This window comes from Podarcis melisellensis (genome assembly GCF_964234715.1).
Source record: "Podarcis melisellensis genome assembly, chromosome: 6".
NCBI classification, from domain to species: domain Eukaryota; kingdom Metazoa; phylum Chordata; class Lepidosauria; order Squamata; family Lacertidae; genus Podarcis; species Podarcis melisellensis.
The window spans coordinates 36,153,067-36,177,540 of record NC_138538.1 but is presented as its reverse complement, the minus strand read 5'-3'; the positions used below and the strand labels follow the sequence as shown (position 1 = coordinate 36,177,540).

Sequence of the window (24,474 nt, the reverse complement as noted above, 5' to 3'; positions counted from 1 at the left end):
ACATGGCCACTTATTTTTAGTAGCTCTGCAGAAGATTCTGATAACATTCAGGGATTGCATCAAACTACTCGGGGCTCACATGGCTAAGCAATTTTAATGGGAAAAAGTAATATGAAACACAGGCTGCTCAACAGAGACTTTTAGAGAATACTGGATGGGCATGGAACAATGCTGGATTTATGTGGTAATTGTGTGACTGAAACTGAGTTTTTCTCAAAATTCCTTAGAGGCATCAGAATCTACAATTGCGTAATGTAGATCTTTGTTATAAATTCCAGCACTGTGTGCATGGCCACTCCACAATGTTGCCAAAGGCACTCCTAATGTGTCCCATAAAGCATTACTTAAGACACTAATAGATCATAAATGGGTTACACATTTTAAAACCACTTTTTTAAAAAAAAGAAAGAAAAAGAGCCTTCTGGGTCTGTATGCTTACTCTGAAACTGTAAACTCTAGCTATTTGCACAAGAAATTAGAACATCTGAGTGAATTGGAAACATTATGTTGACATGTTATCACTTTGAGCACAATACCATGTATGCTTATTCAAAAGTAAGTCCTGCTGCATTCAATGGCACTTACTACCATTCCAAGAACATATGCATAGGACAGCAACCATATCTATCAATTCCAGGAAGTGCAGACAATTTTCTGATCATGTACTGGCTGCTGGCTCAGGCTCCAACATATAAGTTACATTTCAGAAGTCAATAAGTATTATTACTACTACTACTACTACTACTACTACTCTTTTTCTTCTTGTTGTTGTTGTTACAGTGTGGTATAATTCAGTTGCTTCCAGTAATTTTGGGGAGTATATTTTAGGATATCATTGATACTATGTGGAAGGGCCATGGCTCAGTGGTAGAGCATGTGCTTTACATGCAGACGGTCCCAGGTTCAATTCCTGGCACCTCCAGGAAACCTTGAAGAGCTGCTGCCAGTCAGTGCAAACAGTTAGCTAGATAGACCAATGGTCTGAGTCAGTACAAGACATCTATCTAGGGGTTGCTTCAAAGTGGGATAAAGACAGAACTGAAAAGGTAGCATGCAAAAGCATAAAATATATAATTGGTGTGAAACATTGATCTATGTACGTGTATCACTCAGTGTTTTATTACTCGGTAGTTTGCAGATGAAGGGCTGTGAACGACTGCTGTTGAAAAGTTATATGCTTGAAGTAAAATGAGAGCAGAGGAAAAGTCTTGTTGGTGGTGTTTGATCTGTAATGGCTGTTTCACACATACAAGTCATTATGTGACACTGCAGTTATTGACCATTCAACATATAGGTATTCATTCACTCTTAGTTCCATTGACAGAATTCCAAGGGGATGCAAAAACTATGTATTTGTATTGCCAACAAATACTAATAAGGAGGCAAAGTTAATTAATTAATCAAATCCAACTGTTGATTTTGATCTTTCCTAGACTCCACCCCCACCCCACAGCCCAAAAGTAAAAGCTTGAGAGGAAAGACTGCACACAGTATTTTATATAGCCAATTTAGCAGCAACAGGTTAGTGTGTGGAAAGGTATAGAAAAACCTCTCTTCACATACAGAAACACAAATGCATATAGCATTTAAAATAAGAGTATTGTGGGCCATGCAGAATCCATTTAGGAGCAAAGTGCATTCTGCCAAATTCCCCCCCCCCCCTCCACCATCACACACTGTTGAAGACAATAGTTCACTTGTTACCATTTCAATTAAACATATACAAACATGAATTGTAAACTCCACACTGGGGCAATACGTTTATTAGACCAACCAAGTCGCAAACTTTTGAGTTCTCCAGAACTCTTTATCAGGTGAGATGTTACACATAGTGGGCGTGTGATCGGGTTAGGGGATGACAAAACTCAAAAAAGAACAGCTAAAAATTCCTCATCCCCTCGTCCCCGCCTTTGTGTAAGACATTTCCTGAGGAAGAGTTCTAGACAACCCCCTTCTCACAATTTGGTAACTTTTTAAATGGTTCTAATAAAGCATTGCCTAAATGTAGATTTTGAAGTGTTCAACACCCTCTTGAACCAACTATTGTTTTTTAGACATTTTTTTTATTCTAAAAAGCTAAGCATATTACACACTAGACAGAGATGTCTTGACAGTATCTTTTACTTGGCAGTCTACTGATGGTATTTCGACTAGAGGGGATTGTGTGCATGGTATGACCCTTTAGACTGAAACCAAATGTCAACAGACTGTGGAAGCAAACAGACTGTGTTTTCTCTAGGTAAGTGCCATGCCCCCCAAAGGGTGCAAAGAAAATGGTAATCCAAGGCTTTCCTGCTCTCTCAAAAAGATCTGCTCTTTCCAGCCACTCCAGCCATCCTTCCACATGTAGAAATAAAACTTGTTTGAGCTATGTCTTGCTTTATTGACAATAATTTTATTTTCACTTTGAAAATTCGAATCCACACTCCTTTCTGGGATCAATAGTGCACTGGAGAAAAACTTTAAAGAACCACATATTTATTCCTGTTCATTCAGGGGGAAAAGGAAATAAATGATGGACTTTCATCTCATTAACTTTTGACACCATATCAATATTTCTGGGTGTCACTGATCATCCCTAGTTAGACTTGTTTTAAGAAACTTATGTTATCTGTAGAAGCAGATAAAGGTAACTTTAAAGAGCAGGGAAGGCTGACAAACAGAATAATGCGAGTTTCATGGAATTATAAGAGCAGGGAGAAAAGCTGGTATTCTGAATACTAGTGTTTCCTTTTTTAAAAGTCCTTTTTATGTGGGTCAGGTTCCAGTTTCAATGATCTTTTCATTTAAAATGCAAACTATGCTCAGACGAGATTTCTACACCCTCTCTCAATTAGATCTCCTCCTCCACTTTCTCCCATGGTAGATAATAAAACTTCTTGCAAAAGATTTCCTCTCTCTTTTCTCTAGCAAATGTACTCAGTGAAAGCAAATCTTAGAGCAACAGGATAGAGACATGCAAACTTCATTAATCCAGCCTCCCCCCACCCCAGCACATAAAGCCAGCATAAAGCCAAATTAGCCAGAACTTACCTTGATTATTTTTTTAAATCACCCACACAATAGATGGAAAACCACACATACAAAATGATCATGGAACAAATGAAGACCAGTCCTTTGGGCTGAATGTGAATCACCTTCCCTAAGTCGGAGCTCTCCACATGCAGTTTGGAGGAATCGGGCAATACCAGCAGAGGGAAAGTAGAGAAAGAGGTGACTAAACGGCTTATCTTGTTATTGCTGAGCCTGGTAAGCTCCTGGATTGACAAGATGCACTTGCCTGATCAGTCCTATCCAAGCACTCCAACTTTTCCCTCATTTGCTGGTGAAGAATGGGGGACCAGAATGTCTCTCTTGGAAGGTAGCTAGGAAAGCAAGGTTATGAAGGGAGAGACTGTGTACACTGAGAGAGAGAGAGAGACACTGATACATGAAGTTATTCATCTGCATGCATGGCTTGACATGGAAGGGCGATGTGACATGGGTGAGGAAACTAAGTTACTTGTTGGAGGCTCTCCACTTAGATAAGCAGGCACCGTTTCTTAGGTACGTCTTGCAGCCAAAGTTGCTGATGCCCATTTTTTTCTTCCTTTCTAAAAGAAAGCTCTTTCCTTCAGGTCCTATGCAACTCTATGATTTCTGGTTCTCATCCCTTCGATTTTCCATGTATGCACATCCCTCCCAACAAACACGTTGAAATTCTATACTCAATTACCTGTGAGTTAAGTCCCATTGAACCCAATGGGGCTTACTCCTGAGTACCCACGTATAGGATTGCCCTGCGCCTTTACTTCATCCCGTTTTGGGTCAAGTCCGATTTTGCATTTTGTCTTCCCACCTTTGCCTAAATCTCCAAATCCGAGCGCTCTTGCCTTTCGGAGTTAAAAGAAGCCTCAAGGAAGTGACTGATGGGCTACAGCGGGGCTTAGTGACTTCGGTAAAGTAATACAAATGCATACATACATGGAATACAGGCGCTCAGCTGCTTTCCCCGGCGTGCGTCATCTCATTCGGAGATTCAGATTATACTTAAGCAGAGTGTGTGTGTGTGTGTGTGTGTGTGTAGGAGTTCAGCGGAATGAGCTGATCTGTGCTTTGGAAGCAAAAGGAGAGAGAGGGGGGAACAAAACGGCAGAGAAAAGGAAAGAGCACCGAGGGAAAGAGAGAAGTGTTCCTTAGCATCTCATCTCTCTCTTTTTGGTCACAGTTCCCAAAAGCATCCACCGTCCAAAATTCAGGTAAGGACTTAAGAGGAGAGAGAAGCAGAAACTCGTGTTTCTGACGGGCTGCAAGGAAATTCATCTCCGCCCCCACGCCCGCCGCACCCCCTCTTTTTTTCTCTCCCCCACACGCAGACACACAAGCACTCCTCGAGTGATCCTTACTTTACCTCCTGGGCGAGGAGCTCCCTTGCTATGCCATGCCATCCTCTTCGCGGGTGCCCGTTCAGCAGCTGGGCTGAGGAGGTTGCCATCCAGATGCTGAAGGCGCTTACTCTAGCTGCTCGGACTGGGGAGGGCGGGTCCAGGGAGGAGGAGGCGCTTGCCAGGGGCGCGCTTAGCCCATCAGCTCAGCAGGCGCACGGAGAGGGCGCAGGAGCTGGGTGTGCTGCTGATGCGAATGCGCGTGGACGTCGCCTCCCATCCTCGTGTTCCGCCGCCGTTTTTGGTTACCTCCCTGCCCGATTCTCGTTCAGCAGACAGATGGCGCAGTCCCACCAGACTTGCACCAGTCGCCGTGTGGCCGAGCCCTCATGTCCACGCTCCACAAGTCCGCGGGCGGGAGCGAGGGGCATTCAGCACCACGAGAGCGGTGGACAGCTCCTCGCGTTCCACAGGATTCCTTCCTCCGACGCTCCCGGCAAGTCCGCCTTGCGGCCGTTTCCTTTTCTCCAAAATGCCTGTTGCCATTTGGAAAGGGCCACCCCGACGACGGTGGATCAGGAGCGATCGAGGAAACAGATCGAGATCTGCAGGCACAGATCACTAGGCGGGTATCTGGCTCTGGCCTTAATGGAGGAGACCAAGTTCAGCGAGTAAAGCCTGACCCTAGAACTCCCGGACAATAACATTTTGTCTCTCCAGGAGTGGGAAGCCAGTGGACATCGATATATTACTGGACTCCAGCTCCCACCATCCGTACCCAGCATTGTCAATGGCCGGGGATGATGGGAGTTGCAGTACAACAAACATAAGGAGTGCCACAGGTTCCCCCACCTGTGCTCTAGGGTATAAGCTGCTCTCTGGGATAGGAAACATTTAGCAAAAAGTTTAATAGCATTTTCTGCAATTTTAAGACGAAAACAACCACTTAGGTAGGGGGTTCATGTAGCATCTTCCACATGCTAAATGGGATTTGAACTTTTGCATTGATATGGCAAAACAGAGCAACAGATGACTGTAGATGAGGAAAACCAAAGGAATAGCCTTTGAGATCCAGCGATGAGGTTCGTGACAAAGGTTTGCCAGACACTCACTTCTCACCAGCAGATGTCAGTCAAGATGAGGATACTCTAAGACATTCGAGAAGGTAGTCTGCCTACTTCTGTTCATATCCAAGTGACAGCTGCATGTATGATTGGATGGCAAATAATGGAGAAGTAACACCTTCCTTGTCCTCTTGCCAAATTCAGAGCACTGGGTGATTTAATCATAGTCTACTGTGAAGAAGATGACAGTGCAAATGCACAAAACAAATTCTGCCCCTCCACATGCTGCAAGTCATTCACACAGTCAAACTGACATATCGTGAGTGGTGGGTTGAGTGGATCTGTGCCACTTCTGCAACATTTAATTGATGCCTCTGATTAATCAATTAAAATCTTTATAACTGACTAAAGAAAAGGCAACTCTGATTCACTGGGCAACACATTTTCTTTCTTTTGTTTTCTTAAAAAAAAATTCCCCATGTAAGTACTTAGTGCTTGCCTTCTGCAGTTCTTATATCTTAAAGGATAATTCTCTCACACAATGGGAAATGCCTCTTCCAATATGTTGCTGCACCATTTAGAAGCAAAGAAATAGTTCTTCCCCTAAAAGTGATTATTATTATTTTTACAAAAAAAGCTAAATTATGTAGATTTAAATGATTCATTTAATACTAATCAGTGTTTGGATGTGGAAACAGACTGGAAAAGGGCCAATAAACAGAAGCTGAATCCATACAAGATGGGAAGATTTGGGGTTAATGATTCATATGACCAGGGAACTGATACTCATTCTGTGCTACAAAAATGAGAAATCACTGTCCTTCCTGATGACAATTCTCATCAACCCCAGCCAACATAGGCAATGGTTACGGATTATAGGAGCTTCAGTCCAACAACATCTGGTCCTGTTGCACTATAAAGGGTCACATTCCCTGGTATCTTCTTTGGCAATCACTCGTAGCCGAGTAAGATTGTCTTCCATAAACACAGTTTTAACAGTGAGTCCGTAAGTGACTGTGAAAGCCAATTCTGGATCCACACGTCCTTCTACAGTGGGAACTTTGGTTTCTGGGCGGGAGTTGATCACAGCATGGATTTGCCAAGTGTGCCTTCCTCTTAGCACATTTCTCTCTTGCGTCCTGAGTTCGAGTGTCTTCAAAGCCCATGGCACCTTTGGTAAAGGCTGTTGTCCAACTGGAGTGCTTGCAGGCCAGTGTTTCCCAGTTGTCAGTGTTTATACTACATTATTTTAGGTTTGCCTTGAGAGAATCTTTAAACCTCTTTTGTTGACCACCAGCATTATGCTTTCCATTTTTAAGTTCGCAATAGAGTAGTTGCTTTGGAAGATGATCATCAGGCATCCACACAACATGACCAGTCCAATGAAGCTGATGTTGAAGAATCATTGCTTCAGCACTGGTGACTAGCAGTATTGACGGCATTTCCAAGAAACATTTTTTTAAATAAAAATATAACCATTAAACCTGATCTCTTTCTTCCACAACCAAAAGCAGCATGGAATTAGCATTGCATTTACCAAAGTGATAAAGCTGGCACAGTGCAGAGAATCATTCAGAAGATGTAGCATTTAATGTAAATAGGGTCCCCAGGGAATAGGGATTTCCTACTAAGAAATCCAATCACTTTCTCCATGACCTGAAGCAGTATGTGTGGTGGGGATGATTACCTATGCCAGATGTTATGGGACTCCAATTCCCATCAGTCCCAGCCACATGGCCAGTTCTCAGGGATGGTGGGAGCTGCAGTTCTACAACATCAGGAGAATAATAGATTCCCCATCTGTGTTTCTAATATCTACAAATACAAAAAAAACCCATGTATTTCTTCCTGAACTACTTTACTTGCATGGGCAAGAGAGGTATAAGAAATCTAAGAGCCCTAGGAAAGTTGTGCAATAATCAGAGGACTAGTATTTTTTAAAATAAATCCGATAACTGAAGAATTTACACTTGCAGACTAATATAATTGTAGCAAGAAAGTAAAGGTTAATAACACTTTGATAAACATATACTATTTCTCTAAAATTGTGTCTGTATGTAATAATGAGCAACTTCTTATAAAATAAGCTGGCTTTGTTGATAAAACTATTCATTATTTTCCTAAGGGACAAATGGAATTTCCCAGCACTTGGCTATATATATATCCTGGCAACTACCTGTAAATTAAACATTACTTTTAGGCAGTGCTTTTTTCTGGGGGTACTCAAGTGTACACAGTACTGGCACCTTTTTTTTTTCCTAGAAGAAAAGCACTGCTTTTAGGCCCACAAGTTCTGTTTCATTCTTTATGTATCTGAATAAGATTTTCTTTGGAACTGTGACATTCTGTAATTTGAAACATTAGAGGTAAGATTTCTTTCAAGACTTCATTGATATTTGGACATGATGAACAGAATACAAAGAGTGGCACCTCAACACATATTTTGTGCATTTGAATAAATGATGCTCTATTAAATAGTGTTAAACACCAATGGTAAATTATTTTTTAAAATACATTTTCCTTTATATTAGCACTGATTACATTCCAAGGTCAAAGGATTGCTACCTTGGTGGCCACATTGCAACCATTACCACAATGGTTAGAGCTGAATTGGATTAAAAAAAAAAAGGAGAAAGGAGAAAGTAATGGTGCAGATGAGCTAGTGATAGACGGTCAGTAGTCCAAAGAGAGCAAGAGAAAGAAAAAGTCAAAGAAAATAGGCATCACCAGAGTAGGGTAGCCATTTATCCTGATTTACAAAGGAGAGTCCCTTATCCGAGTGGCTGTCAGAGGATAGTTCTCTGTTTGAACCCATTTAAATGTGTGCCTTGTCCAAATGCTGTTTAAAGTTAAAAAGAAAAAGAAAAACCCTAAGAAGGGAGAACAAGAGTCTTGAAGCTGCTCAAGAATAGTTGGCATCTGGGCAGCAGACTGAATAGGAACACTGGTCATCTGGTCACAGTTGTAGTCCTCCCCTTTCTCTTTAAATTATAGGAAGCTCTTCTAAATATGCATCTATATATAGAAAATAGCATAGTGAATTTCATGCAAATACTGTTTTGTGTATCTGCTTTTCTTGCAATGTATAACTGACCACTCTAGTCCAGAACCAGCTGGTTGGGGAAGGAATCTGGGTCTAGCAGTCACACACACACACACACACCCTACCTCTTCATGTCATTTTGAAATCAGTGTGCTAGCTATCAAATGCTTCTCACAATCTTCTGTAGAAACATTCACTTTTCTAGAGCTGCCTTCTATTGCTAGCAGGTGAGAGCCCACAGTTGAAATATAAAGATGTCAAAGTCCCCTAGAGATGGAAATGAGTTTACTTTCACTCATAATGTCATCCTCCAATAAAATGTCCCAGCTCTACTCTTGTTTTCTCTGTGCTTTAACCTCTTCTCTCTAACATCTGTGGCCTGGCTGTGATTTTTCAGCAGCTGTTCCCTTGTGATATGTCCCTCTTTTAACTTTCTTTTTCCATTAGAAAAGCTAATCTGGGAGTTCTTTGCTCCTGCTCCCAATTCTGTACATTTAAATAGAAAATAAAAACCACAACCAGGTGGCTGGGCAGCAGAGCTAGGACCAAGAAAAGATGCACTATTCACCATCTCTCTTATTCGCTTTTTCACTGGCCTTAGTCCTTGGTGTAGCATGTCATTTAATAGTCCTTCAGACCTTAAGTACAACCAACAGCACTTAATCTAGCTGTTTTATTTTAAATACAGGTTGTTTTTGGTGGTGGTAGTGGTTATATATTTATTTATAACTCACCTTGTTCCATGACAGGTACTCAATGCATCTTATAGATAAAAGGTGGATTATGTACATAAAGTCTAGGCTGCACTCCTCAGATCACTGAATCTAGAACAGGTCAGTGGAGTTATCTAGTACACTAAATTCAGAACAAAGTTGGAAAAGAAGCAGCCTATAGATCAGGATCCAGAACTCTTTTGGCATGCCTAAGGGGTTGGGCATGGCTAGTAGGATATTCTTTCTACCTTTGTATGATAGAGTCCCATGCCATTTCACAGTATTGCTCTTGAAGTTCCTCTCCATTGCAAAAACTGTCCATCATTCATGAATAATAGATTTTTGAGAAACAAAAGTCCAAACTGCCCTTGGATGTGTGGAACATGTTGTGTTTTGGGGGTGGGGAGGTGTCCAGGTCATTGTCTGTAATGTAGCTGCTGCATCCAAGCCAACATAATTGGTCTAGGGCAGCCTTTCTCTACCTGAGGCACTCCATATGTTGTTGAACTACAACGCCCACCATGCCTGACTGTTGGTCATGCTGGCTGTAGCTGATGGGAGCTGAAGTTCAACTTAATTGTAATTGTAATTAATTGTAATTGTAATTGTAATTAATTGTAATAATTAATTGTTGTCCTGAGAATATTGAGGGTGTCATGAATGAAACGAACACAGAGAAGAGTGTGGTTGGTATCAGGCAATCATAGCCAGTAATGGCAGTTTTGGGGGAAATGGATTGGGTCACAGCCGTTTCAATTAATAGCTGTCCCATTTTATTTTATTTCAATCATATGTGGAGTGCTTTTCAAAACCTTTGAAAAAAGAGGGATTACATATATCTAATATATGTGGATACAGTAGCAACTTAATAACATACATCAAGAATAAACCATTTTAATGATTATGACAATATGCATGCATGCTTTAAAAGTTTTACTTACTTTACATAATCCCAAAGCCAACTCACGTCAGCCTTTTGCCCATTTGCAACCTGATTATGAGATACGTTTCCCACTGGAATTCTGAGGCTTTACACCTGACTCCTATGGAAAATACTGAATGGTAATTGGTCCAGCAAGATCCAAATATTCTCTAGGATGGCCACAGAGAAAGTTTTAGAATAATTAAACACTAGAGCTGAGCTTTCATTGAAATGCTTACCTTTCCTGAATGTTAGATTTCAGATGAAAATCTGCCTGGTTCACCATACCTTGACTATTTGGGAACTGCCTTAGTAATATATTATAACACTTTAATAATATAGTATTCTCATAATAAACAGCTAATAAACCAGAGCTGACCTTTACTTTTTCTTTGTATTAGTTTCCACACCTCTTTATGGCTGAGAGGAATTCTCAGCACAGCACTTCGGTGAACAGGGTCAGGTTGCAGGAAGCTGAATCTTGTGTAAATAAGGAACATAAGAACTTCTGGATCAGGACAAAGGTCTATCTTATTCAGCACCCTCTCCTCACAGTGGCCAAGCAGATGACTCTGAGAAGCCTGCAACAGCACTGCCCCCTCCCTTGATTCTCAGCATCTGGTGTTCAGAGGCCTCCAGCACTGTAGGTAACACATAGCAATCATGGCTAGTAGCCACTGACAGCCTTAACCTCCATGAATTTGTTTAATTGTCTTTTAAAGCCATCCAAGTTGTTGGCCATCAGTACCTCTTATGGAAGTGAATTCCAATAGACTATGTGTTTTGTGAAGAAGTCATTTTCTTTCTTCTGTCCTGAATCTTCCAGTGTTCAGCTTCGTTGGATTGTCCTGAGTTTTAGCATTATGAAAAAGGGAGGAAAATGTGGGACCGCAGCCTTTACAGCTGCATCTCATCATAGCAAGCATTATGACATTGTTGGGACATGATTCTCAAGAGATATAAAATGTGGTTACTGATGTCTTTTGCCTTTGATCTGAATCAATTCTTTGGGATGGTGTCTTCTTCTTCTTTAAGTGCAATCTGTTAGTGTAATCAATCATTTAAAAATTAATCTGATTATACATGGAACCACCATGACAAATGTAATCAGTTATTTTAACATTCCTAGGGAGAATTACCTAGGTTGAATGGCCTTGTCATAATGAAGACATGATGGTTCATAGCAGTGTGGAAACTAAGGAAAGGAGTGAATGTTCCCATGAAGGGGACAGTGGTTCTTTGCTAAGAGTACAAAGAAAGAGGTGACACTATTATTGCATCAATGCCGTGTTCCAGAATACTCTCACGAAAAGCTCACCAGTCTGGAGGGCCTCTTAGTCTTCTGCTAGAAGCGGCTACCTGCTATTTTTCCCTGTTCTTTTGCCCCCATGCTATATAGCAGCAACTTACCTGAAGGTAAACATATCAGCACAGATGCCATTTGACAATGGAATAGACTAGTTTGGAAGGTGGTGGACTCTCTGTCATTGGAGGTTTTTAAACAGAGGTTGGATGTCCATCTGTCAGGAATTCTTTAGCAGTGATTCCTGCACTGCAGTGGGTTGCACTTGATGGCCCTTGGGGGTCCCTACCATCTCTACAATTCTATGATTCTACATTAATTCAAATGCTAGGGCAACAGCGAGAAAAATAAGAGCAAACTAGAGACGGGAGGGGGGAATGCACAAGAAGACATTCTGGGAATAGGATTAATCAAGCTGAGGTTACTCCAGCCCTTCCTCAGAGCTTCTTAGGGTGGGGCTTTCAAAGCAACCTGAAGATCCCAGAACTAAAATGACATTTTCATCTGACATTACATTCACGCAGTGTGTCATTAAGCTGCCATGTTGCAGCTGAGAAATCAAACAATGCTGTTCAAATGGCATGTCCCTGGAAGCCCTTCAACACTTTGTTGCCGTCTAACCATATTTCTAATCTCCCTCTAACCAACGTGGCTATTCCTCAAAAGTAAATATAAACTGAAAGTCTACGGTATTTATATCTGTTGCCCTATAAATCTGATAACACCTATCTATCTTTTCCCTTCCAATAAGCAAGTAGTGCTAAGCCTGAGGCATGCCAGAACATGGACTTCAAATAAGTGGTAGGCTTGTCTGTCTGTCTAATGTATATATTTTATCGCTGTTACAGCAGTAGCCCTGAAACTGACAGAAAGCAGTCCTTGATCAAGGAGCTGAGAAATACATCCTGGCTGTATATTTTCTCCTTGTGATAAGACAGCTTACTCCTTCGGGATGCCTTGACAGCTTCCCCAGCCCATTCTTCAAGGCATTGCACCTTAGCCTGTTCAGGTTACAGTTCTCAGATTAGACTTTGGTCGTATAGATATATTTTTGACCATGGCTATTTGAACTTTCATTTGCATTAGCCTCCAGGGGCATGAACCAAGTTCGAGTCTAGCTGTGTTAAAGAAGCAGTATTACATCAGGGCCAAGTCACAGTTCATGCTGGGCCACATGGCTGTCTACCACTTAAATTTAGCATAAAAATGGTAAAATGCATGATGCAGAAGGACTTAAGCTCAGTGGCAAAGCATGTGCTTTACATACAGAAGGTCTTCAGTTCTATCCCTAGCATCTTCAGGGAGGACTGGGAAAGATTCTCTATTTGAAATCCTGGAGAGCTTCTGCCAGTCAGTGTGGACAAGAGTGAGCTACACAGACCACAGATCTGATTCAGTGTCTAGAAGCATCCTATGTTCCCCAGTTATGGACCACCGGTGTTAAATTTACGGCATGTAATGCCCTGAAAGAGAATATAATGAAAATGATCTATAGGTGGTACATGACCCCAGTCAAACTTGCAAAGATCTACCATCTGCCCAATAACAAATGTTGGAAATGTAATGAGGCTGAAGGTACTTTTTACCATCTTTGGTGGACCTGCCCAAAGATTAAGGCCTACTGGGAAATGATCTATAATGAAATTAAGAAAGTCCTTAAGTGGACATTTGTTAAGAAACCGGAGGCTTTTCTCTTGGGCATGGTCGGCCAATTGGTATCAAAGAAGGATAAGACATTCTTTATGTATGCAACCACAGCAGCAAGAATCCTGTTGGCAAAGTATTGGAAGATGCAAGAATTACCTACTCTGGAAGAATGGCAATCGAAGGTGATGGAATATATGGGACTGGCAGAGATGACCGGCAGAATCCGTGACCAGAGGAAAGAGACAGTGGAAGAGGACTGGGGGAAATTTAAAACATATCTAAAAGACTACTGTAAAATTGTGGACTGATAAGATGTTAAGGGGTAGGAAACAAAGAATTACAGCTGTAAGTCTTAAACTTTAAGAAAACTCAAAAGGGACCTGACTAAAGACTGATCGATGAGTTGCCCGAAAAAATAGTAAAACAAGGATGTGGCGAAGGGAAGGCATGGGGAAGTCAATTTTTGTTGTTTGTTTTTAATGTTTATGTTTGTTTTGTTTGTTCTTGTTATGTGTAAAAACCAATAAAAAATATTTAAAAAAAAAATAGAAGCATCCTATGTTCCCAATGGTTCAACTTCTGAGCAATGCTTCTGAGCAATCCATTCATATGGGTGGCAGCTGCTTTCCGTCATTTGCTTCCTAGAGCAATGGCTTAGAAGTCACATTATGATTCAGGCTACTGTAGCCATTTCTCATTAGACCCTGGCAATACTTTTTGGTGCCCTCTGTTTGTGCCATTTTCCATCCTGATGTGTCTGGGGAAGGAACAAGAACTGCCATGCCCCATTGGTTCCTCATTTTTTTTCTTTTCCTAGATGAAAAAAACTGAAAGGCTGTGCCTGGAAATACTGGAAAAACTCACTGGGGATTATGTTTTAATTGGCTATCCCCACACACTACCAGCATCCTAACATTTCAGACATGAATATCTTAACCTTCCTAATTATATATGAGAAAGTGAGTAGGTACACACACTTTAAGAGAGCATGCTGGTTGGCCAAGCATGCTTGTATTTCTTGCATGTGAAATTACAAACCTAGAAGCGTGAGGTTCCTCATCCCTGGGTGAGGTTTACCAATATACCTGAGATTAAAGAGAATATTTAGAGAAGCTATTTTTGAAAAAGTGGGTTTGAGCTTCTCAAAAAATAAAATAAAAAATAATGATTATCTGGGACACCAGGATCCAAATATTTTCATTTCTTAAGTACAATTCTAAGTAAAACAAGAGCAGATGTATTTATGAGGTACGGGTTGGAGTGGTGGTTATATTGGCGGTAGGAAGAATTAGATGCAATAGCTTTATACGGAAGCCGTTAAATATTGATGAGATGTGTGCACACTCTAAAGCAGGCTCTTCATTGTCATGTTAAGGAAGACTTTATGCATCCTTTTAAATAGCTGGCTGCTTTTAGAATCTGTTTCTTTTACAAATATTACTCCTGGGAGCCAGCAACTTTGAGCATTCATGATGCGATGAACCAAGCAAAGTGTTCTCTCAGTTACAGTACTTTGATCACCAAGCTATCGGGTAAGATGGAATCTCACAGATGTCTACAAATTCAAATGAAATTAAAATGGTGAAAAGGGAAGGTACACCAGTGAAAGGTATCTGATGCATCTTTAAATTATTGGATTATATGTGAGGCTGAAGGAACTGACATAATAAATTGTCATTATGGGTCTCTCCTGCCTCATAAGAAATAAATCAGGATCATTGGAATTGTATGTTTACTAGACACTTTTTTAAAAGATTATTTTGCTCTTTCAAGTCAAGTATATGTATTAGAATGCACCAAGTGTTGTAACAGGATCATAGAATCATTCCATTAATACATAATAGCTATAATTTTGTTGTTGTTGTTGTTTAGTCATTTAGTTGTGTCCGACTCTTCGTGACCCCATGGACCAGAGCACGCCAGGCACCTCTGTCTTCCACTGCCTCCCGCAGTTTGGTCAAACTCATGCTGGTAGCTTCGAGAACACTGTCCAACCATCTTGTCCTCTGCCGTCCCCTTCTCCTTGTGCCCTCCATCTTTCCCAACATCAGGGTCTTTTCCAAGGAGTGGTCAAACTGTAGCCCTGCAGATGTTCTGGGACTCCAACTCCCATTAGTCCCAGCCAGCAAGATATGGGTCAGTGATGATGAAAGTTGTAGTCCAACAACCTCTGGTTCCCTTATCCCACTATACTACCTTCTGAATTTCCTGGGTTGAATCCATTGGCTGCATGAGTGATAGGTAGCATATGCAGCCAAACTTTGACTTCTCCTGCACACTGAAGTCCCTTGTGCCTCAACAAAGAAAGAAGGTAGTGAAGGCACTGCTAGGAATCAGGCTAGGCCTCCTATTTATGGTCCAGAAGCAGAGCAGGAGAGAGAGAGAGAGACAGAGAGAGAGAGAGAGAGAGAGAGAGAGAGAGAGAGAGAGAGAGAGAGCGCGCACTTCCCTTTCAGGTCCTCAATGGAACTGAATCCTGAGAAGCTAGTTGCTGTAGCCAATTGACCCTGTGAAGAGCTAAAACCATGGCATGGCCAAGTGGCAGGCCTTTGGCCAGAAGGTGCAGGTCCTGCTCTTCAGCCCACTCCCCCACTTGGCAGGTGCAGGTGAGGGCTTCTGGTAAGTGGGCACTCAGTGGCATATGCCCACATTACATTAGCTCCGTAATGTGATTTGGCCCAGTGAGATAAGTTAGATGGAGAAACTGTGGCTGACCCAGTAAGATTCATGGCTGAGCATACACTAGCAGGTTGCTTGATACAGCTGAACCTAAGAAATGAAAGGGCACCTGCAATTGGTCCCTGCAGTGTCCTGGGAGACTGCAGGGACCAACTGCAGAGCTGCTGACAGCCCATGTCACTAGATGGACCAATGGTAAAAGGCAGCTTCCTATGTATCTATGTTCCTAACCCCCAACCAGGCTTTAGCAACTGAAGCAACTTATTAATGTTGGGATGTGGGAAGGCAGAAGGTAAAAAAACTTCAAAGCGGAGGCATATGTCCAAAGCCTTTGAGAAACAGTGACTTACAAGCATACCTTGCAACCCAGATTCCTGCATAGTCTTACCTTTGTGAACCATTTGATCTATTGAGTTCATTATTTCCACCTCCCCTCTCAGTGCTAAGAGGGCTGACTCTTTTGTGTATGAGTCATTAAAGCCTAACCTTGAATTTGAAATGTATGACTCGCTAGAGACCTTTGATATAGAAAGAAGGGTTTAATTACATTACATTAACTAAAATGTACTTAGGGCAGAAGCACTGACAGATAACTTGAAAGGGAATTAGCTTAGTATTTTTGGATAAGTTTGGCATTAGCTACAAGATTCCAGGATTGGAGATGTTCCCCTTTAAGCCTCTAAATTGACATAAAAGAGATATCGATGCCACTATCTTTATGAGTCCTCTGACCAGACAAGAATCTGGTTAATGCAGTTCCTGGAACATTGACCCAGAACAAGCTTGGAACCAAACAATGGCTCATTTATCCATTCCTTTATTTTAATAATTTATATACAGCGTAATATCATACTTTTGACACAGTTTATAACAGGGATGCAGCACACATCGTAAAAATAGTCACAGTGAACTAATATTTATTGATGTTTTATTTATGTACTGTTGTTCTATTGCGGTTAGGAATTGATTGATAGTTATAATATATTGGCATTGTTTTACTTACCTGCTAGCTACCCTGAAAAGATTTAAAGTGGACTGTGGCATAGAATGTGTACAGTGTCATATGTGGCATGTATATTGTAATATGGTTCAGAATACATCCTGTAATTCTAGCCACTTAACTATAGGTTGTGTAGGAACTTGGTGGTGTATTAATTTTCTTATCAAAATGAAGAGGTGCGTATCTTTGGGGTTAAGCCAAAGCCCCCCTGCCATGGGCCAAGTCAAGGACCACCAGACCCAGATCTGGTCCCAGAACAATTCATGGGTGGGGCTAATGTTTAATTAGTTTCCCTCAACCCCCAATTAAATGTACGGTGGAGAGGAGGAGGGAGGACATGCTGCATTTCCTACACCAGGCATAGGTAAACTTGGCCCTCCAGATGTTTTGGGACTACAACTCCCATCATCCCTAGCTAACAGGACCAGTGGTCAGGAATGATGGGAGTTGTAGTCCCAAAACTTCTGGAGGGCTGAGTTTGCCTGTGCCTGTCCTACACACACACACACACACACACACACCACTAACTGAAAGCAGAAAGGGTTTAGTCCTCCAATCCTGCTGGGGTCTGCTTCCCCAGTGCATTTCTTGAAGCATCCTGACCCAGTGTGATCCAGGGTTGCCTCGACCCAACTACACTCAAGCTGTGATCTCCCCAAGCTGGCCCAATTCAGTTTGGGCTTGGGCCAAATCTGGTGCACATTCCTATGTTTAAAAATGAAACTGGTTGGCAATATTTCAAAAACCAAAACTGATAATCCTGCAATGTTGGGTTGGAAACTGTTTTATGCCTGTGTTGTTTGGTGCATGTTTCCCTTAGTGCCTTCCACAAATGAGATCCTGGGAGTGGCAGTCTATACACTTAGTCACATGGCATGTAGCAAACAAAACACTGATGACTAGATGCATGTGACATGTTGATGTCTAGATCCTGACACTATAGTGTTCTCCATCAGAGAACTGAAGAAGAAATAAACCAAGTAGGTCAACTCAGCCAATGAAATACCCCATAGCATTTGATGATGGTACATATTCACATGTTATTCACATGAAGCAGGTTCCTTGCATTGAAGGGGCTGCAGCTCTGATTGCATCCTCACTTATGCCTGCTGTATAGCCCTGACGTTTATGTATTGCACATGGGATTCTGTATCAGGGAAGCCTACATGCATAAAGCTCTACACGAACAGGCTTTCATATGTGATTGATCTGGATTCCAGAATGTGTAGGAGCTGATGTGTGCAAAGTTCTAGACATGTAGACTTCCTTGCAGATGCTCATGCTCAATACATGGACTTCATGGCTTGTGCCAGTTGTTGCACACAATGTGCGGGGCAGATACAGCAGTGCAGTCTCATAGCCCCTTCACATATGAGTAACATTTGACTTATGGTGTATTTATTTACCACCACATGTATTTGCCTCCCACCTTTCAGTGCAAATTTGATTGTGCTTCCTTACAAAACAATCTTTTTCAGCTGAAAAAACAGTAAACTACCCAAGACCAAGTAAGTTTCATAACTGAGCAGACCTTTCAGGCAGCTGCTCCTTGACTTAATAATGATAATAGAAAAAAGTGGTGTTTTGTTTGAAACATTTTATCACCATGCTGCTGAAAAGCCATATAATTCAGAGGTGAGAATATACTGTTGATAATGTGGACAAATAAGAAAATACACAAGTTGTTTCCCATTGAAACATTAGATAAAATTGAACTATGGATGAACACTACTCTGCTGACCTTAAAAAAGAAACACACACACAAGACCCAAGCGCAAGATGGGAAGATGCAGAGGGTACGCTGAATGATTTCCCATAATCCTGACAATATTGTGTTCTCCTTCAGAGAGCTGGAGTGACATTAAGTGCTGAATGAGGGTTGTTTAATGTTCAAACACCATCGATTCCTTTGCCACCAGCTGCTTCTGTACTTGCTTGTTAGCAATAACGTTCATGTCACAACACATTATTGTTCTTTTAAGCATTTGCTATGATAAAAAAACACATACACTCGATCGAGGCCAACTGTGAGAAGCTGACATGAAAGTGAAACCCAGCCTTTGGCCCTAGGGCAGCTCCCTCTACCAAACATCTTAACCCATATTCAGATTGTGACAGAGCACTGGCATTTTCATAAAGGACTATTTCTGTACAATTTTGGAGGCTTAAAAAAAGAGGAAGGCAGAAGACAGAACTCAAATTAATTTTTCAGCAAGTCACACAATGGGCTTGTACAGCTTTGCCTCCCACAGTCTTTATACCAATGAATTGTCTAGTTAAATGCCAATAAACATGCATAACATTCCGAACAAGACACAAATGGGCTAATTGATGCTGTGGTTGTCAGCTGTTTCCTGCTACTAGTCAGACTACTAGTCAGACGTCAGCAAGGTAGTGGTAAAATACTAAGTGTTGGAGAAAAGGAGAGGTTCTCTCTCTCTCTCTCTCTCTCTCTCTCTCTCTCTCTCTCTCTCTCTCTCTCTCAGAGCTGAGATAGTTGAGTTGGTAGAGCATGAGACTCTTAACCTCATGGTCATGGGAAAAGCCCCACATCGGTCATTTCCAACTCTACAACTCTATGATTTTATGATTCTTTCCCCCTCTCTCATGCATGCTCTTTGATAGGGCCTTTCAGCATCCAAACACCTTTAAGTGTTCAGCAGATAGACTGACAGCATGCATTCAGCTTCCTAGGTCAGCCACCAACCATTTCAGCTGGTGTCATAGGCTGCTGGACTTTCCAGGCAGAATTGTTCAGCCTTTCATTTCTTCAGAAAGCAATAATGCAGTTTTTGCATGTGGCGATCCTTTTATTCTTCTCTTCACAGTGCCATGAAATGTCTGGGCAAGGATATCACATGGAAGACTGCACCTTGGAAGTTGGGGTGCTGCAGAGTCTTATTCTATGGGGACAGCTATATCAAAAGCTCCTCTTCTCTCTCTCTCTCTCTCTCTCTCTCTCTCTCTCTCTCTCTCTTTCTCTCTCTCTCTCTGTGTGTGTGTGTTCCGTTAGTATGTTAGACTGAGATAAGAACATAAGAAGAGCCTGATGGATCAAGTCAATGGTCCATTTAGTCCAACATCCTGTTCTCACAATGGCAAACAAGATGCCTCTGGGAAAACAGCAAGCAGGACTTGAGCCCAAGAACACTCTCCTCATCTGCCTCGTATACCTGAAGGAACGTCTCCACCCCCATCATTCATCCCGGATACTGGGGTCCAGCTCCAAGGGCCTTCTAGTGGTTCCCTCACTTCAAGAAGCTAAATTACAGGGAACCAGGCAGAGGGCCTTCTTGGTAGTGGCGCCCACCATGTGGAACGCCCTCCCATCAGATATCAAAGAAATAAACAACTATTTGACATTTAGAAGACATCTGAAGATAGCCCTGTTTAGGGATGTTTTTAATGACTGGTGTTTTAATGTATTTTTAATATTTAGTTGGAAGCTGCCCAGGGTGGCTGGGGAGACCCAGCCAGATGGGAAAGGTGTTATTATTATTATTATCTGCAGTTTCCATCAACTGATACTCAGAAGGATATTGCCAGTGACCATGGAGGCAAAGCACTGTTTCCACAGTCCATGGATGCAGAGCATACCTTCCACCATAGGTTCCTTGGCATTAGCATACATTAAGAGAGCTGGAGGGAATTTTCTCAGGCTTGCAAGCAAAACTGCTCACATCAGTCCCAGATGGTGATATTCCAACTTCTTAAAAGAAAGGTAACTTGCTAAGTATCATGGGAGAGGAGGCACTATGACACAACCATGTACCCTGCTTTTCTTTGTTTGCTTCCACTACTAGACATTGGCCTTACTTACATATACTGTTTCCGCAGAGTTCAGTATGACTCAGTCAGTGCCTTTGACTAACCTGGTAATTAGTCCCACTGTGCAGTTTCACCCTGCACAGTTTTTGACACTGTATAAAATATGTTTCGTTGCACATTAGAATTAAGCATGAGCTGTTGCCAGTCTGAGAAGACAATAATCTGATTTGCTATAAGTTACCTTCTTATGTGCTGCATCTCATGTGCTGTAGCAGGGTCTGACATCTGGAGAGCTGCACAATGCAGGAGTGCTGTGTAGTTGCATGAAAACAACTACCAAGTGGGCCACACATGGATGCTCTGCATCCAAGGAACCTGGGATGTAGGACCATAGGAGATGCATGGTGTGGGAAGCCACAAGTAAACCTGAGCTTTCAGGCTAGGACAGAGTGGATCTTTATAAAGGAATATTTGAGAGGCTAACTAGGACATTTCTGTAACAGGCATTTGGCAACTTCAATGGCAAAGCAATGTTTTCCTCTGCCGTGATGGCACATCTTACATAATGCACACAGGTCAACCATCATGTGGACCTTTGTTTCTGCAAGGCAACAGAACAGAGTGGGAGTATGCTACAGTTTAATACATTCTGAATGGCAATGACATGTCCTTGGCCTCATTCAGGCTCATTGGGATCTAAAGTGAAAAGATAATCTCAAAAGGATCTGTGAATAAAGATACAGTATGTCCATTTTCTCCACCTTTCTTCCTCTGCCATAACCCCTTTATTTATTCACACTGAAAGAAATGATTGCCTACTTAACTACTGTGGGAATGTTCAGGGCGGCAGGAGAGGATATATTGTTTATTAATATCCTTCCTAACTTGTGTGAGCGAGTTTCTTTGCTTAGCAGAGTGCATTCCCCTTACACAGCAGAAAACTAGTTGCAAACTCGTGTGAGTTTCTTAAGAAAATACGCAACTCCATCTAGCTTGTCCAGATTGAAATGTGTTCTAATATTTTCCTGGTAAGACCCCTTGAATCCCTCCTAAAGGAATATAGACTCCACAGTCTTATTCATAAGCAATAATAAAAAAAAAGATTGCTCATGATCAGGCAGAGCACAGTGTGATCCCTGAAGGCAGGTTTTAGGCTTAAAGTTACAAACTTATACTAACAGGTTTATCCCATAAGGGAGATGACCTGGGGGACTGCTTGACTGGTAGCCAGCAGTTCATTCCAGGAAGTTGCAGGATGAAAAGAAGATAGAAGAGAGCGAGAGAGTGGCAGCATCCATTGTCCTTTTACCAGGTCTGGAAAGGTCACGCCCACCCACTAGTCACATGCAAGGAAAGATGTTCCATGCCAGAAGGAACAGGAAGTTTTGACTGGCTGGACCAAACATTCCCTTGCATGTCTACTCTAGGAAAACAAGGAATGTTGTATTTGACTGCTCCCAGTGAATTACATCCCACAACTACGTATCTTTTTATACCCTTAGAGCAGTTTACAACACTAAGTAAAATACTCCAAATGCAGTAAAATGCCAAACAACCCAAAAAGCCATTAACATTGTAAAGATTTTAAGAAAGCAGATCTGACATATGAAACTCATTAAAACTATATTAGATGCAATGAGTATAAGAGAAAATTGTGGATGACTATCCCCCCCCATGTTTTTAGCTGGTCTTATTTTAATTGTTCTTGAAGCTACCAGCATGAGTTTGACCAAACTGCGGGAAGTAGTGAAAGACCAGTGCCTGGCGTGCTCTGGTCCATGGGGTCATGAAGAATTGGACATGACTAAACGATTAAACAACAACAACAATTTTAATTGTAAGATGCCTGGAGGCCCTGTTAGGGGAAAAGGTGAGATGTAAATAAATATATAACAGCAACAGCAACAATGGCATCAATATGCAAATGATATTCCCCTCAATCTCTCTGTTTAATTTGAAACAGGAGAGGTGGTTGAGGTGTTAGACTGGTGCTTGGAGGCTGTGCTGGGTTGGATATGGGCCAATAAACTGAGGCTGAATCCTGGAAAGACAGAGGTGTTATGTGCCCCAAGTTCTCACATCTGGGAGATGGGAAGACAGCCTGTGCTGGATGAAGTTGCACTCCCCTGGAAGGAGCAGATCTGTGGCTTGGGGTACTCCTAGATTCAGCAATGTCACTGAGGCTCAAGTGGTCTCAGTGACTAGGGTTACCTTTTCCCAGGTCCGACTGATTCTCCAGCTACTACCCGTTTGGGGAAGAAATGACCTGGCCACTGTACTTCATGCTCTGGCAAACTCCATATTGGATTATTGCAATGCACTTTATGTAGGGCTGCCTTTGAAGGCAATGCAGAAAGTTCAGTTGGTCCAAAAGGCAAGAGCAAGATTGTTGACTGGTGTTCCATCTGTAGAGCTCATAAAACCCCGTTCTAAAAGAGCTGCAGTTTTGGAGTTTTAGAACTGACTGCCAGTTTATTTCTGAGTCCAATTCAAGGTGCTTTAAATACCTGAAAGATGACATTTTTCTCTACAGACTCTATCAGTTGCTAAGACCAGCAGAGGGGCCCTCTTGGTAGTTCCATTACCATTCCAGAAGCTTGGGGACATGGTAGACTAAGAGAGAGCATTCCCTGTGACAGTCTCTAAATTGCGGAACTCCTTCCTCTCAGAGGTCTGGCAAATTCACTAGACAGTTTTCGGCATATGCTGAAGATGCACCACTTTGACACAAGATATTTATACATTTAGAACCCACCCCATCTTTGTGGTTGCAATTCATTGTAAACTGCTTTTATGGTTGCATATTAAATTGATGTAATCTACTGTGGAACCTTAGGGTGATGGGTTGGTAATAAATTTAATCATCAGCATCATCTTTAGGTTGAAGCAAAGATCGCAAGTGGGTACTCGCTTGGTGTCAAAATAAGGATCAGGCAGACTCAGCAATGGAGAATAAGAAGGTGAAGTTTATTGCCAGGCAATAAGGACCCAGTTTGGAATCTCTTCCAAAAGGAACTGGGACCCCGATTGACAGAAATCCAGAGGTCTTATACCTGAGCAGATCACAGCAAATCATGGATCATGAGACAATCAGGAGGGACTCACAATATTGTCAGCGAGAACCAGCCAATCAGCAAGCTCTTGTCACGCTACCTGACCCTGGTCAAGCACTGGCGAAGCACAGGGTTCTAGTTCTGCTTTCCAATGCTTCCAGTGACGCTCTGTCTAACCTTTCCCCTAGTTATGACAGGACAGGGAGCTTGGACATTTTGCGGTTTCGCTCTTCCTGTTCTGTGGATTAATTTAGCCTGCATCTGAGGGGATTTTGTACCAGAATCTCTGATTCACGTCCTCCCCTTGTCCAGGGTACATAGATGTTTGTGGGGGAAAGGTCGGCTCCTAACTTGCTGTTTCAAGCAGTTTGCAATTAGCTAAGGCACAGCTTCCCTTTGATTCAAAATGGATTATAAAATACTGTAAGCCCTGATTATGTGCAAACATATATGGATATATATTGAATATATTGATTACTGATAACTGATTATATGGATAGCATAGGGGTAGCCCTTCTTCCTTGCCTCAAGGTGACAGAGCTCCACAATGTGGGTGCTATCAGAGAAAAAGCCATCAGTTATCAGCATGTACCAGCCTGATCACAGGAGGTGGGGATATGTGAAGGAGGGCATCTGGTGAGCATCTCGGATGACAACAGTTTCGTATGGGAAAACGTGGTCCATTAAACAGCCCTAGGCTGTTAAGGATTCATCATATGCAAGCCATATATGGGGAATGTTTGGCTTGATTAGCCATCCTTGGAACAGACCTCTCTTAGGGAAAAGTAAGGAATGTGTATTATTAATTATGAGGCAAAATGAATGCATATAATGCTGAAAATTAAAGCTACTTTCCAATATAAAAGCAAATATGGGGAGTGTTGAAAGAAAATGTTTGCAAAGCTTGTTTATTTACAT

The 24,474-nt window shown here is 41.9% G+C and overlaps 1 protein-coding gene across 6 annotated transcripts in view; it reads right to left on the bottom strand.

Annotated features, from left to right (window-relative positions):
* KCND3 (potassium voltage-gated channel subfamily D member 3) overlaps positions 1–4,876 on the bottom strand; it is a 269,070-nt gene extending 264,194 nt beyond the window's left edge. For 2 of the 6 annotated variants that reach the window (XM_081916342.1, XM_081916343.1), the window contains exon 1: positions 4,391–4,873. The gene's annotated coding sequence lies outside the window, so the exon portion shown is untranslated. Of the gene's footprint in view, positions 1–3,502; positions 3,931–3,963; positions 4,066–4,390 lie in introns of those variants that run through there. The other 4 variants (XM_081916341.1, XM_081916338.1, XM_081916339.1 and 1 more) reach the window with 4 other exon arrangements.
* Positions 4,877–24,474: the final 19,598 nt, after the last annotated feature.